Source organism: Etheostoma spectabile, chromosome 14 (assembly GCF_008692095.1).
Source record: "Etheostoma spectabile isolate EspeVRDwgs_2016 chromosome 14, UIUC_Espe_1.0, whole genome shotgun sequence".
NCBI classification, from domain to species: Eukaryota; Metazoa; Chordata; class Actinopteri; order Perciformes; family Percidae; genus Etheostoma; species Etheostoma spectabile.
This window is the reverse complement of record NC_045746.1, coordinates 24,177,069-24,189,725: the sequence shown is the minus strand read 5'-3', so window position 1 is coordinate 24,189,725 and position 12,657 is coordinate 24,177,069. Positions and strand designations below refer to the sequence as shown.

The window sequence follows — 12,657 nt, the reverse complement described above, 5'->3', positions numbered from 1 at the left end:
AAAAAAAAAAAAAAGCAACAAGTCCAAAATAAGCAGCAAAAACGTAAAAAAGGTGCTGCATAAATGTTTGAAGAAGTGACAAAAACATTGAAAAAAAAGCAACAAAAGCCCAGCAAATAATGCCTATGCTGTTACTGTTACTCTTATATTTCACATGTCTCATTCTCTTTCACATATCTCATTCTCATGTCTCATTCTCTTCCATATGTCTCATTCTCTTTCACATGTCTCATTCTATATCATCAGTGTTTATATTTTCAACCATTTTAAATGGCTCTTTAATGTTTTATGTAAAACACTTTGAATTACCTTGTTGCTGAAATGTGCTATACAAATTAATCTGCCTTGCCTAACTGTATGATATATTTGATCAAAATGCCAGCGGTAATGCTAAGCATACAGAAGTTTCCTTTAAAGGGACACACTATGCATGGAGTCTGGTGTGGTCATAACATGTTTTAAATCTTGAGGAGTGCTTCAGGTTTGGCACATTGTAAACTACAACTGCATTTGGCAAAGATCCGAGCCCCCGGTGTCTCTGGTGATGATGTAATGGGCCCCCGCCGGTCTCCAGCAGCAGGCCAGAGCAGATTGTCAGGCTTCCAGGTAACATGCAGTGCAGTTTGACACTCACTAGGTGGCAGAAGCGCTGCCTCTGCCATGCAACATTTCAGCTGTTGACACAATGAGAAACATCCCCAATCTCTCTCTCTCTCACACACACACACACACACACACACACACACACACACACACACACACACACACACACACACACACACACACACACACACACTCACTTACAGTGGCTTCATCCATCCAGTCAAAATGGAGGTCACATTCACCATGCTGTGGTCCCTGGAAGTGAAGCAGGCGTGAATCATCATGGACTGCTAACCCAAAACTGTAGACACAGACCCAAAATGCTGCTCTGCTGTGGTCAAACCAGTGGTGGAAGAAGTATTCAGATGCTTATCTTAAGTAAAAGTACTGATACCATACTTAATAAAAAAAGGGGTACTCTGTAAAAGGTACTTAAAGTACTCAATGCAGAAAAATCCTCACATTTTGGAAACTGGAAATAATCCAAACAGTTGTTTCAATCAACCAAGTATTTAATTGGCTTATCATTTCAGCTGCAGATGTAGGCCTAAAACATTGGGTTTAATATACTACATGTGTTTTGGGCAAAAATCTTGATTTGTAAAATAACTAAAGCTGTCAGATAAATGTAGTGCAGTAAAAAGTACAATATCTCTCTGAGATGAAGACTCAAGTAAAGTACCTCAAATGTGTACTTAAGCGCAGTACTACATTCCACTACTGGGTCAAAAACAATGACAGACTTAAAAAGCAGGGCCCACCTTATTAGGCCCTATCTTATTCAAACTATATTCACATGAACATAAAGTACTTTACAGACTCTCTGCTATGAGGCGACAGTTACATTAACATCCAGGCCACATGCAGTTCCCATCACCTGCAGCCACAGTGCAAACTTTTAATTAAAGCTAGAGTTTTACCACATTTAAAAAGAATAATTAAAAAAATAGGTGAGTACCATATGCCATGCCCGCTGTGCTGCGTGCTACCAGATTCAGGGAAAAACTGACACATATACAGTTTAGAGCAAATAAGCTCTAGTTTGGCAACACGTGGCCCAGGCTGTGCTGTGATTGCGTCGTGATTGGTTGTTCAGTTTTTGTCTTTCTTTGCCTCATATGTCATACCTGGCGAATAAAGCTGATTCTGATTCTGAGGCAGTGTTTGTTTTTAATTGAGAGGTAGCTAATATATAGTGTTTCTTTATCGTCATCGCAATATCAACTTGTGCAAAAGGCTGTGGCACATCCCCGAAAAGGCACTTAAAAGATTTTTTGGGTTAGTTGAAAGAAGAGAAATGAGGAGAAAACTACATTTCACAATGTAATTATACAATTTGTTAGTGGTACTTTTTACGTTCAATTCAATGTTTAATTTGTTCAATACAATTTTCTTTTTTAAATTCAACAGGGAATTTGCTGTACTTTAGCGAAATACTAAAATCAGCACAAAGGAAGAACTGAGTACACTTTAATATCTCTTTATTTATCGCATTTAAGATCCTTATCGCGATATTCAACAACGTTTTCGCACATCCTCCACATATCGTGCAGCTGCAACACATACCTAATGTACTAAAGAAACGTAACTGTTTTTACTGAAATGTAAAGCTAAAAGTTGACATTATTTGATGTGTTCAATCTTAACCTTAAAGTTTAAGGAGAGGTTTTTGTAAGGTTACATCTGTAAAAAACTTTACAAAAATATACAAAATCTTAACATTGTTTAAAGTTAAGCTCATATTAAGCCTTTTGGCTTTTCCCATTCCTTTATTGTGTTATATATCTTTTTGTGCATGTTATAGGTTTTCAAAGTGAAAAAGTACAAAGTCCCCCCCTCAAAGGGACTTACCATCTCCAACAGTGTAACTTTGTAACACATGTCATAATGCTCGTCTAAATGCTAGCGTGGCACGCCCTCATACTCTGCTCCTGACTGGCTAGTAGTCCTTACCTAGCTACTGAACTTCATGTGAGACTCCCAACAAAGATGGAACAGAAGTAAGATGCCTCACTCTGTAGCTAAAACAGAGAGCTCAACACACAGGGTGAAAAGAGGAGCTGCAGCACTGTGCAGAACAACAAACGTATTGTGTTTTTGAAAAATTAAACTATGTAAACCTATTCAATTCCAACCTCTAAATACATGAACCTAACAATGAGCAGACTATAAACGCTAACATTGCTTAAAATTGAATTTTCCTATCGAGGGATTAAAAATTGCTTCTTCCTTTCTCTTTGTTTTACCTTTCAATTTTTATTTATGTTATACTATGCTCATTTGTTTTTATGTTAAGCACTTTTACATTTTTTTGGGAGGGATTGTGCCATACAAATACACTTTATGGTTGTTAAACTGAAAGAACAGACGCTGTTTGTCTGTAGATAATCGAGTGGAATGTAAGATTCTAGATTTTATGGCAGTGAGTTGTTTAGTGGGAAACAGTCATCTTAGAAAGTCATGAAATGAATATGAAGTCATTACAAACTGCTTCTGTTAGTGCTGTTGTTTGCCTTTAGTTGGGCAGCACAGTTCAGAAGTACTAGTAGACTAGTAGTCGTTAGAGGAACAACTGGATCAGACAATGTAACAATTCAAACAGTACATCTAAAAGTACCTTAGAAAATACCTTTCTTTGGTTTGTTTTATTCAAGAGAGTGTGAATCAGCATGAATAGAGCAATCTGAAAGCCCTCACTGTGCGACAGTTATCTGAGTCCTGCAGGTTCCCCAGCTCTGTCTCTCGTGTTTTAAGCGGTTTTGATTTGTGTTTTGACTCAGCAGCTCTGAGTGTCTGCCTCTCATGAGCGTGACAGCTCGAAGTCTGATGCTTATTTACACCGGCCAAGCACAAATCACCTTTGTCTTATTCAGAGGATGTGACTTTCCGAAGGCGCTGACGTCTCTCAAAGTGTCCGATGTCTATCAGTGACATCTTTCGCGTTTGCCTCCGCAGACAGGAGAAAGCCACTCCTTCTTTCTACTCTTTATCAGGCTAACTCATAAAACTCTGTATGTTCTGCTGCAGTATTGAGCTGAAGACCCTCTTTAAAATCCATGTGTTGTCTGAAAATGAATAAAGGTTTTACTGTCTGGCTCCCACCATTCCCACCCACACACAAAGTGCGTGGCACTATCTTTGTGGGGACCCATCATTGACAAAATGCATTCCCTATCCCCTTACCCTAACCATAACAACTAAACCATCATCCTAACCATAACCTAATTCGAACCCTAATCCTAAAACCAAGTCTTAACCCTCAAACACTCCTTTAAAGTTGTGGGGTCCAGCATTTTGGCCCCACAAAGCTGTCGGGACCCCACAGGAATACTTCCAGTTGTTGGACCCCACGAATGTAGTTAAACAAGAACACACATCCACACACACAAACACTTCTTATGACTTTTAAATATTTATAACTCATTCACAAGCTGAAGTGTTGAGACTTTTACATGGTCCTTGGTTGAGGTCATACCAATCCGCCATCATAACAGCAATGTGCAAAGGTAGAAACACACCTGGCTTTTAAAGGGAATGGTCGATGACCCTCTGATTGGTTTATTGCATGTTACGCCAAAAACACACCTATGATTAATTAAGACGCTAAGTATAATAACCCTTTTGAATTATGTGCTCGGCACGCACGGCACACAAACCCCTAGCAAAAGTGGATTGATACACGTCCTAAACGCACCTGCGCCAGACGCTTCTTTCCGTGATAGGGAACAGTTTTGAGACACAGCTTGTGTGTGCACATGCCTGTCCCTGGGGGGATTTTGATTTGCCGGGTTCACCTGAGGCGAGGGATGTTTTACCATATCAAATATTTGTGACGTGCGACTCACGTCTGAGGGAGCGACTCCTCTCTGACACCGCTGAATCTGCTCTGCAGCGTCGCTGCCTGAGTGATGAGGTCACTTCACTCCCCGCTCTCTTCCTGCCTGACAGCCACTTTTTTCTCGCCTGTTCGCTTCTGATCTCGTCTGCTGAGTTCATTTTGTTCTCGGCTGCTCTCTTAAAAGCTTCGCTCCTCTCTTTCTCCGCCTCATAAACAACATTTCAAAAGTCACTGAACCTCTTTTAACGTCCTGTTTTGAATGTCAGTTTTTCGTTGTAACTGAAAAGAATGAGATGCCCACACTCACAGTATTAACTCACACAGTTAAGACTCCCATAAGTTTCATTGTGCTTAACGTTTTTGACCCAGCCAGATCTTCCTGAGGAAGACCCGGCTCACTGGGTCGAAACGTTGCCGCAAAATAAAACCACTGGTCTACATTTTTAACTGAAGCTTCATGATGTTTTAAAAAAATCCTAGTGGCTAGAGAAACACTTGTGGAATTTGTGTTTTTTTGTTTCTGTTTAGTATACTATTTTAAAATACTTTATTCTTTACTATTCAATGCAATGCCATAAAAACAATTGACCACAATTAAAAAAAAAAGTAGCACTTTACATTCCACCACTGTAATAAGATGGTAATAGTGGGGTAACAGTGTGATACTAAAGAGGTAATAAAGAGGTAATAACTTGTACGTACCAAAGTAATAACTAGGTATTACATCACAGTAATAAGATCTAGTACTGGGTAATAAGGTGATAAGCAGGTAACAGATGTAATAACATGCAATTAACCAAGGTAATAACTAGGAATGGGTTCAATGATAACATGTCTATCTAGGTAGTGGTTATAAAGGGGCAATATATGTTGATGTTTTCACAGTATCATAGCCTACTATCAGTGTAATACTTTCCAAATTAGAGACAACTTCTTGAAATTTAACATTGGTTATTACCTACTGTATATATTACCTTTTTATTATCACACTGTTACCCCACTATTACCATCTTATTACCGTGGTGGAATGTAAAGTGCTACCACAAAGATCCACATGCAAGACGTAAATGTATGGTAACCCATCTTGACAACACACACACACACACACGCACACCACACACACACACACACACACACACACACACACACACACACACACACACGCCGCCTGTAGCCTGTGTTTGCTGAGATAGCTGACAACAAATGGGCGTGGGAATGAGGTTCTCTTTGTAGTTTAAGCCTTGAGAATAGAACCACAATTCACAGGTCCCACCAGCCGCTAACGAACTCAGCGTGTGTGCTGGGAGAATCCAGGAGCTGAGGCGATGTAATGAATTACAGATGAATGGAGCAGTGGTGCTTAGGAACAAACAATCATAGGTAATGATGTAGGGAAGAAGGAGTGAGGAAAGGTGGGGAGAGAAAGTAGAATAGGAGAGAATGCGGCTGCTAGGTTAAAGTATCTATGTTATGTGTTGTCTCAAAAAAGCAACTACGTTTTACTTTTTTATCCAATTAACCAGATGTTTTTTTTTTAAATTCACGTTCATGTCCATTTACATCCACCTTGGTATACATACATTTATTTTTGTCTTTAGGATTTATTGTGTGCACATTTTAGAATCTGAAAACGTGACAGGAGAGACAGCAGTGAGTGGGGAGCGGTCCACCAACAGCCCTGACTCTCCTCTCAAAGAGAATCAGGACTCAAGAGACAGAATTAAAATTTGACTCTTTTCAAAAGGAAGAAAAAAAACTCATTTTATTTTCTCTCTCTGTCTCTCTACCAGGGCCAGACATGCCCTCCTCTTCAGGCTTCTTTTCCGGTATTTCGCACATTGGCGTGTTTGTGTTGAAAGGCCGAGTGGGGATGGATATTTTACATTTTGAACTGGGGATGTATTTTGTCGTACCTATTCTTGATGTTCTCATGTTATGTGTTGGATGCTGCAATGTGACCCAGTCTTGGCAACGTCGCTGTTCCAAAAGAGGTTTTAATCTGACTGAATGTAACTTCCTCAAAGGTTGTTTTAGTCATTTTTAGACAGAAAACTCAGATTGGACAGACAGTCTAGCTAGCTGTCTGGATATACCCTGCAGAGATCTGAGGACCAGGTAACCATAGTCCTCAGAAATCCACCGGAGTTTAAATTGCAAAACACATGGTAAGAGGAAAGGGACTGGCATGAGGCCAAAATGAGAGACATCCAGCAGAATTTCCGGCGGGACTCCTGGAAATGAAACACCGTTGATATAAACTAGAGCTAGAGCTGGGCAATATATCGATATTATATCGATATCTTGATATGAAACTAGATATTGTCTTAGATTTTGGATATTGTAATATCCTAATATGGCATAAGTGTTGTCTTTTCCTGGTTTTAAAGGTTGCATTACAGTAAAGTGGTGTTATTTTATGAACTTAGTCATTGTGTCCACATTAGTGATGATTTTTTACCAAAAATCTCATTGTGTAAATATGTTGTGGAAGCACCAATAGTCAACAATACAATATCGTTGCGGTATCCGTATCAAGGTATTTGGTCAAAAATGTTGTGATGTTAGATTTTCTTCATATTGCGCAGCCCTAACAACAGCACTACAAAACCTCTTAGGAAGGAGGTTGGGGTGGATTGGAAATTCTCTAAAATGGGCGACTGCTGTTCAGCATCATGTCTCCTGCTAACTGTCAATGTTGTGTATTATATATATATATACATATACATATATACACATAGTGCAATTATCCAGCTTGTATTTATCTTAACAAAAGTGCTTGTTTTGCCACTGACAGCTCAGATTAATATTCTATTCTCCACCGCACCTTCTAGCAGCAAATGATGCAAATCAATAAGGAGATATGAACAGAATCAACTCAAATTTGAATGAAGTTGTAGCAGGACGGAATAAGTACAGCGTGGCTGTTTTCAGGAATAAACCTGCCCCCTGCATGAAATGTCAGTAGCTGAATAGTGAAACCTACGCTAATCTGTTTTAACGTGGGCAATAACGGTGGTACTTAAAGAGCCTAATAATTTCTGAAGTGGACGAGGTTTCATTTACGGGATTGTTCCGGTGCGGTCAGTGGTTCTGCCGGATGTCCCTGATTTTGGGCTGGATGTCCCTCAACTTACGCTGTCTTTGTGTTCTAATCTCCGGTCAATTTGACAAACGTCATCCAAGCTAGAACCGACAATCAAATTATATTCATCTGTTTTTTGAGTAAAATTCTCATCACACACTTGGAAGCCATTTTAATTCCACCAAAACAAGTTCCTTTACGAGGACGTTTAGAGGCACCGTACCTGCGTTCGGCGTTTAGCTCCGCCCAACACAATTGTAATTGGTTTAAAAGAAATGCCAACAAATCAGACCAATGTTTTTATCCCATCCCGGAATACTGTCTGGACTAGCTAGACCCTCTTCCACAGCAGTGTGTAGAAAGGTCTGGCATTGCGAGACTACATAATCACAGACCTGAAGCATTGTTAGCCAATCAGCTGTGCCCCTTCAGCATCGTTTCCAAAAGTAAAAGAAAATGAACCCAAGGGTTAAATTTAATCCACTGTCTTCCTTCTTAATTACGTAGCAACAGGCTCAACATAATAGTCCTCAACACATTTAAATTTTTTATTTGGATTCATTATTAATTCTGTTTAATTTTATTGGAGGCTTAGAAGCATCCTCAATGAAGTCCAACTTAATGAATGAGTGTGCATTGCTAATTAAGGCATTAAAGTGGGGTTCTCAGTGTAGGATTGCTAATAAGTTCCCTTAATCAGGAGCTTTGAACACATGAATTAATTTCCAGAAAGAGGCCATTTACTTAATAAAGAGCCCATTGTGCAGTAGAAGTGTGATAGACGTTTTTATCTACTATCAAAAAGCCTCTTCATTAGGGATTAATCTGTTGGTAATCGTGCGTCTCACTTTATAAAGAAAGACACAATTGTAGCCCTATCTGAGGCCCACAAACTACAATTGATAAGAAGGTTTAAAATTGAGCAATACTTAGGAATTTAAATAGGATAAAAAATTTATTTGGGCGCGTTACAAAACAATTGTAAATGAGTCATAATAAGACCAATGATCCCTGTTTAACCTTAACCTCTTTGGTAAAAGGAAAACTTTTAAACTATCAAGACCCCCAAAACATCTATGATCAAATAAATGTTAAAGCACATCAATTCTGACTTTTAGAAAACGTGCTGCATCATGCACCCTAACTGGGTGAAATATTGGCTCCCAAAACAAAATAATTATAGATAAAAACAAAGAGGAATCCGATTAAGCACAGTGTTACGACCGGCTCACAGAAAGGGAGATGCACAGTCAACTTAATAATAATGAAATGACATTTATTAAATAATGGTGTGAGGTGTGGTTGTCAGGATCAGTGATGGATGAGAGTGTGTGGATGCAGTGAACAATGTGTGGTGCATGTTGGAAGTAGCTAACAAAGGAAATAACTAAACAGAATGATATCATGATGGTGCTCGGTCGAGGGAATGGTGCACACCGGTCTCGGGGCAGGTGGGGTTAAATGGCCTGGGAGGACTGGCCAGGTGCTCCCAGTCATCACGTTATCACCTCAACCCCAAACCGACCACAGTACACATGCACGACAGGCTCAGGGCCATCACACACAGATGAAAGGCTTTCCAGCAATGACGGGTCAATGCGATGCAGGGCAAAGCAACTGCTGAGCACCACGGAACTACATGTCCCATGGTGCCAGGCGTGGCTCCACAGATGGCGTTCCCAGGGTGGTGGTGGTGGTGGTGGTGGGGTTCTGTTGAGAAGGCAATATGTCCCTCTGTCAGTAATGAGAGGCTTTTGCCAACTGGCAGGAAAAGAGATGGATATTTAAAGATGGGAAGACAAGAGGAAGGGAGGAGTCATGCAGGAAGGGAATGATGAAAAGAGAAGCAGAGGGAATAAATGAAGACAGAAAAAGGGAGAGATAAGAAGAAGGGATGGGGAGGGTTGGAAGGTCAGATCCATCTGTGGGATAAATGAACTCCAGATTCATTTGTAAAGAGAAATACAGAAGAGAGGAAGCAAGGAAGAAAGGAGGGAAGGAAAGGGTGGGACGCTGTTCGACAGAAAAACTAGTCAATGGGATTATGAATGGGGAGAAGTTGGAGGGAAAGAAAGAGGACAAAGAGGAGAAAAAGGGCAAGCAGAGAAAAGAGGAGTTGTAAAAGGAAAAAAACATTTGCCTCGAAAATGCTAAAAACACAAATTATGTTTTAAAATAGCATCAAAATTCTTCGGACCAGACATTCATAAGAATGATGCTGAAGGAAGAGATAGATAGATAGATAGATACTTTATTCATCCCAAAGGAAATATTTGGATTTGGGAGCTGCTAGATGACTCTCATTTCTCAAAGCAGTTTTTGACACGATGAAAGCGTTAGGAAACAAACCCTCGTCCTGTGGTCTGTAGAACGACTGCTGAACTGATAAAGATAATTAGCTTATGCGGTGGGTAAAAAAAAACCCACACACACACACATACACACAGTGGAGAAAACGAGGGAAGGCCTGCAAGAGACTGTCAATGTGTGGAGGAGAGGGAGAGGTTGATAGAACAGAGGGAGAGATAAGCAGAGATCTAGTGGGAGAATAACAGAGGCAGGGAGAAGAAAACGGAAGGGAGTTTATAGGGAAAGACCTTGGCCCAAAAACGGAGGAAAGTCCTTGTACCACACACACACACACACACACACACACAGACACGCACACACACACACACAGACACGCACACACTCTACGTCACACACATGCACAGAGGCTGGCTGGCAGGCAGTGTGAAGTGTGACACATCCAACATGCCTGTACTGTACGTGTGCAGAGCAGTGTTCACAAAAGCCTGATGAAAAAAGCCTCCACCACACACGTTCATTCACCTCCACTCACTTTGAATGTTGTGTAGTTTGAGGTCACATTTGGCTTTTGCCAGAGGGGGAATCAAACACTACAAATATAGCACTGCTGTTGGGTGCAAAGCTAGCGTTTCCAAAATGCGGTGAGAGAGAAAGCGGCAAGTGAGAAAAAAAAACAGCAACAACAACATTTGACTGCACAGATCCATTTTTTGGTTTAGGTTTTGATTCTTGGCTTGAGCCTATATGCGCCTGGCCAATGGGTGAATCTGGGCCAGGGTGCATGCAGAATTTGTCTATTGCTTTTTTTTAACAATTTTCTAATATATTGGAAAACTCCGACATCCAATAGGAGAAAAAGTATACAGGATTTTATCTTTCCTCTCAAGCGGTCTTTTGTCATTCCTGACATAGTCTCGCTTTGCAAAGGAAGGTCTGGCTAGACCACACAGCGTTCCGTGATGGGAGGAAAACGTGCTCTGGTTTATTGGCATTTCTTTAAACCAATCACAATCATCACGGGCGGCGCTTAACGCCGGATGGAGCCACGGTGCCTCTGCAAAATAACCTTGGGAAGGAACTTGTTTTGGTGGAATGTGTGTGCGTTCAAAAGTTGTTTTAGTCGTGCAACTGAAAACTCAGATTGGACAGATAGTCTAGCTAGCTGTCTGGATTTACCCTGCAGAGATCTGAGGACCAGGTAACCATAGTCCTCAGAAATCATCTGGAGTTCAAAATGGCGACACAAAAAAGTGGAAGGTATCGGAAAGGGTGACATCCGGCGGAATTTCTAGACCTTCCCTCACACAACTACCCACCAATTTTTTTATATGTACAACTGAGTGCAACGCTATAAATGCCTTTGAGAAGAGACTGTATGAAAGTGTCTTCGCTTATCCCCATTTGTGGGATTCATTTTGTGTGTTTTAAGGCAACGAAGATGCAAAACACACAACTCAGGAAGGAAGCATGATGATGCCAAAAGGAGGCTATGATGATGTGTGGCCATTAAGAGCAAACACATACTTTTATTTACATGTAGTTGGACAATATAAACAATTTCTTTTCAAGCATACTCAGCCCGTAATTACAGTGAATCCTTCATAACAGATCCTCTCATTTGTCAGTGCCTTCCAAAAGCGCTACAAATTGTCACAACAACATCTCTGCCAGAGGTTTAGTTGGTTGAGGCAACTGGAGGAGAGGATTGTCGTCATGGTTGTCAGAAATCACTGCTGACATTTAGTTAAATGGGATGCAAACAGCAGTCTCTAATGTCTTGAGTTACACAATGTATATGCCCAACAATGAACCCCAACCTCATGCTTAAGGGTTATCCAGCTTTTCAACTCTATCAAGCTTCTTCCGCCATTGCTTCTCAAAGCCAACAGTCATTAACACAGTCACGGGAGAACGCTTGTCAGAAAATGGAAAAATACCATAATTTGCACTCATTGACTTTAAATATTAATGGGCAAACAATCCGGTTCGAAGAAGTGCCTTAAACCTGCATTCTATCTGAATTCCAGCAGGGGGCGACACATGCAGCTGCTAAAGGAGGTCTGTTTCTGTAAAAGTCAGTGAGGAAGTGACCCACTTCTCACTTGATTTATCACCTCAGTAAAAATGTTCATAATCACTTTATGGTCTCAATCGCTAGTTTTAAGTCTTTTGCAACAAAGAATGATGTTAATTTTTTTAATTATGGTCTCGTTGATTTTAAAATCTGTGATAAAGCAGGGGGTGTTCAGGCGTGGCTATGATGTGATTGCCAGTGAAAGTGTGTAACGTAACTTAGATTAGAAGACTCATAGCAGAGCTCCACAAACCGATGGGTAACTTCACTCATGCTCTGTCCATTAATATTAACAGTCTATGGATGCTCTATGTGTTTAAAGAAATACTACTGCAAAGACATAGCAGACAGAGCAAAAGCTTCCAGCGTCATCTCCTTGGACAAATAAATCAATCGGCCGTTTTCTGCATCGCTGTTTGGCTCCAAGTTCCTTCTCACTGGCTTCTCCTTGATACGATTATCTGAACAGAAATCATGAGCCAAGTTTTCCTCTTTTCATCCTCTTTTAGCTCTTTATCTAAGACATTAAAACTATGCAAATTGTAATATGTGATTGCCATTATATATTCTCATATGATCAGCTACATACCAGTGTAGGTTATTGTTTATTTGTATCTGCACTGTGCTACAGTAGTCTTCATTTGGATCTGTTTGTTGCTTTCTGTTATGAAAGCAGCATTTGACAATTAATTTCAATTTAAGGGCATCCTTCAGCTGATAAATAATAACTAGTACATCTCTGACTCTTAA

The 12,657-nt window shown here is 40.3% G+C and overlaps 1 protein-coding gene and 1 long non-coding RNA gene across 2 annotated transcripts in view; one reads left to right on the top strand and one right to left on the bottom strand.

The window, feature by feature from the left end:
- Window positions 1–12,657, bottom strand: part of LOC116701768 (voltage-dependent calcium channel gamma-7 subunit-like) — a 42,084-nt gene that overhangs the window by 25,921 nt on the left and 3,506 nt on the right.
- Window positions 7,706–12,657, top strand: part of LOC116701769 (uncharacterized) — an 8,499-nt gene continuing 3,547 nt past the window's right edge. Inside the window, exons 1-2 of the long non-coding RNA XR_004335002.1 lie at window positions 7,706–7,874; window positions 10,877–10,881. This is a non-coding gene — a long non-coding RNA (uncharacterized LOC116701769). The remainder of the gene's footprint in view (window positions 7,875–10,876; window positions 10,882–12,657) is intronic.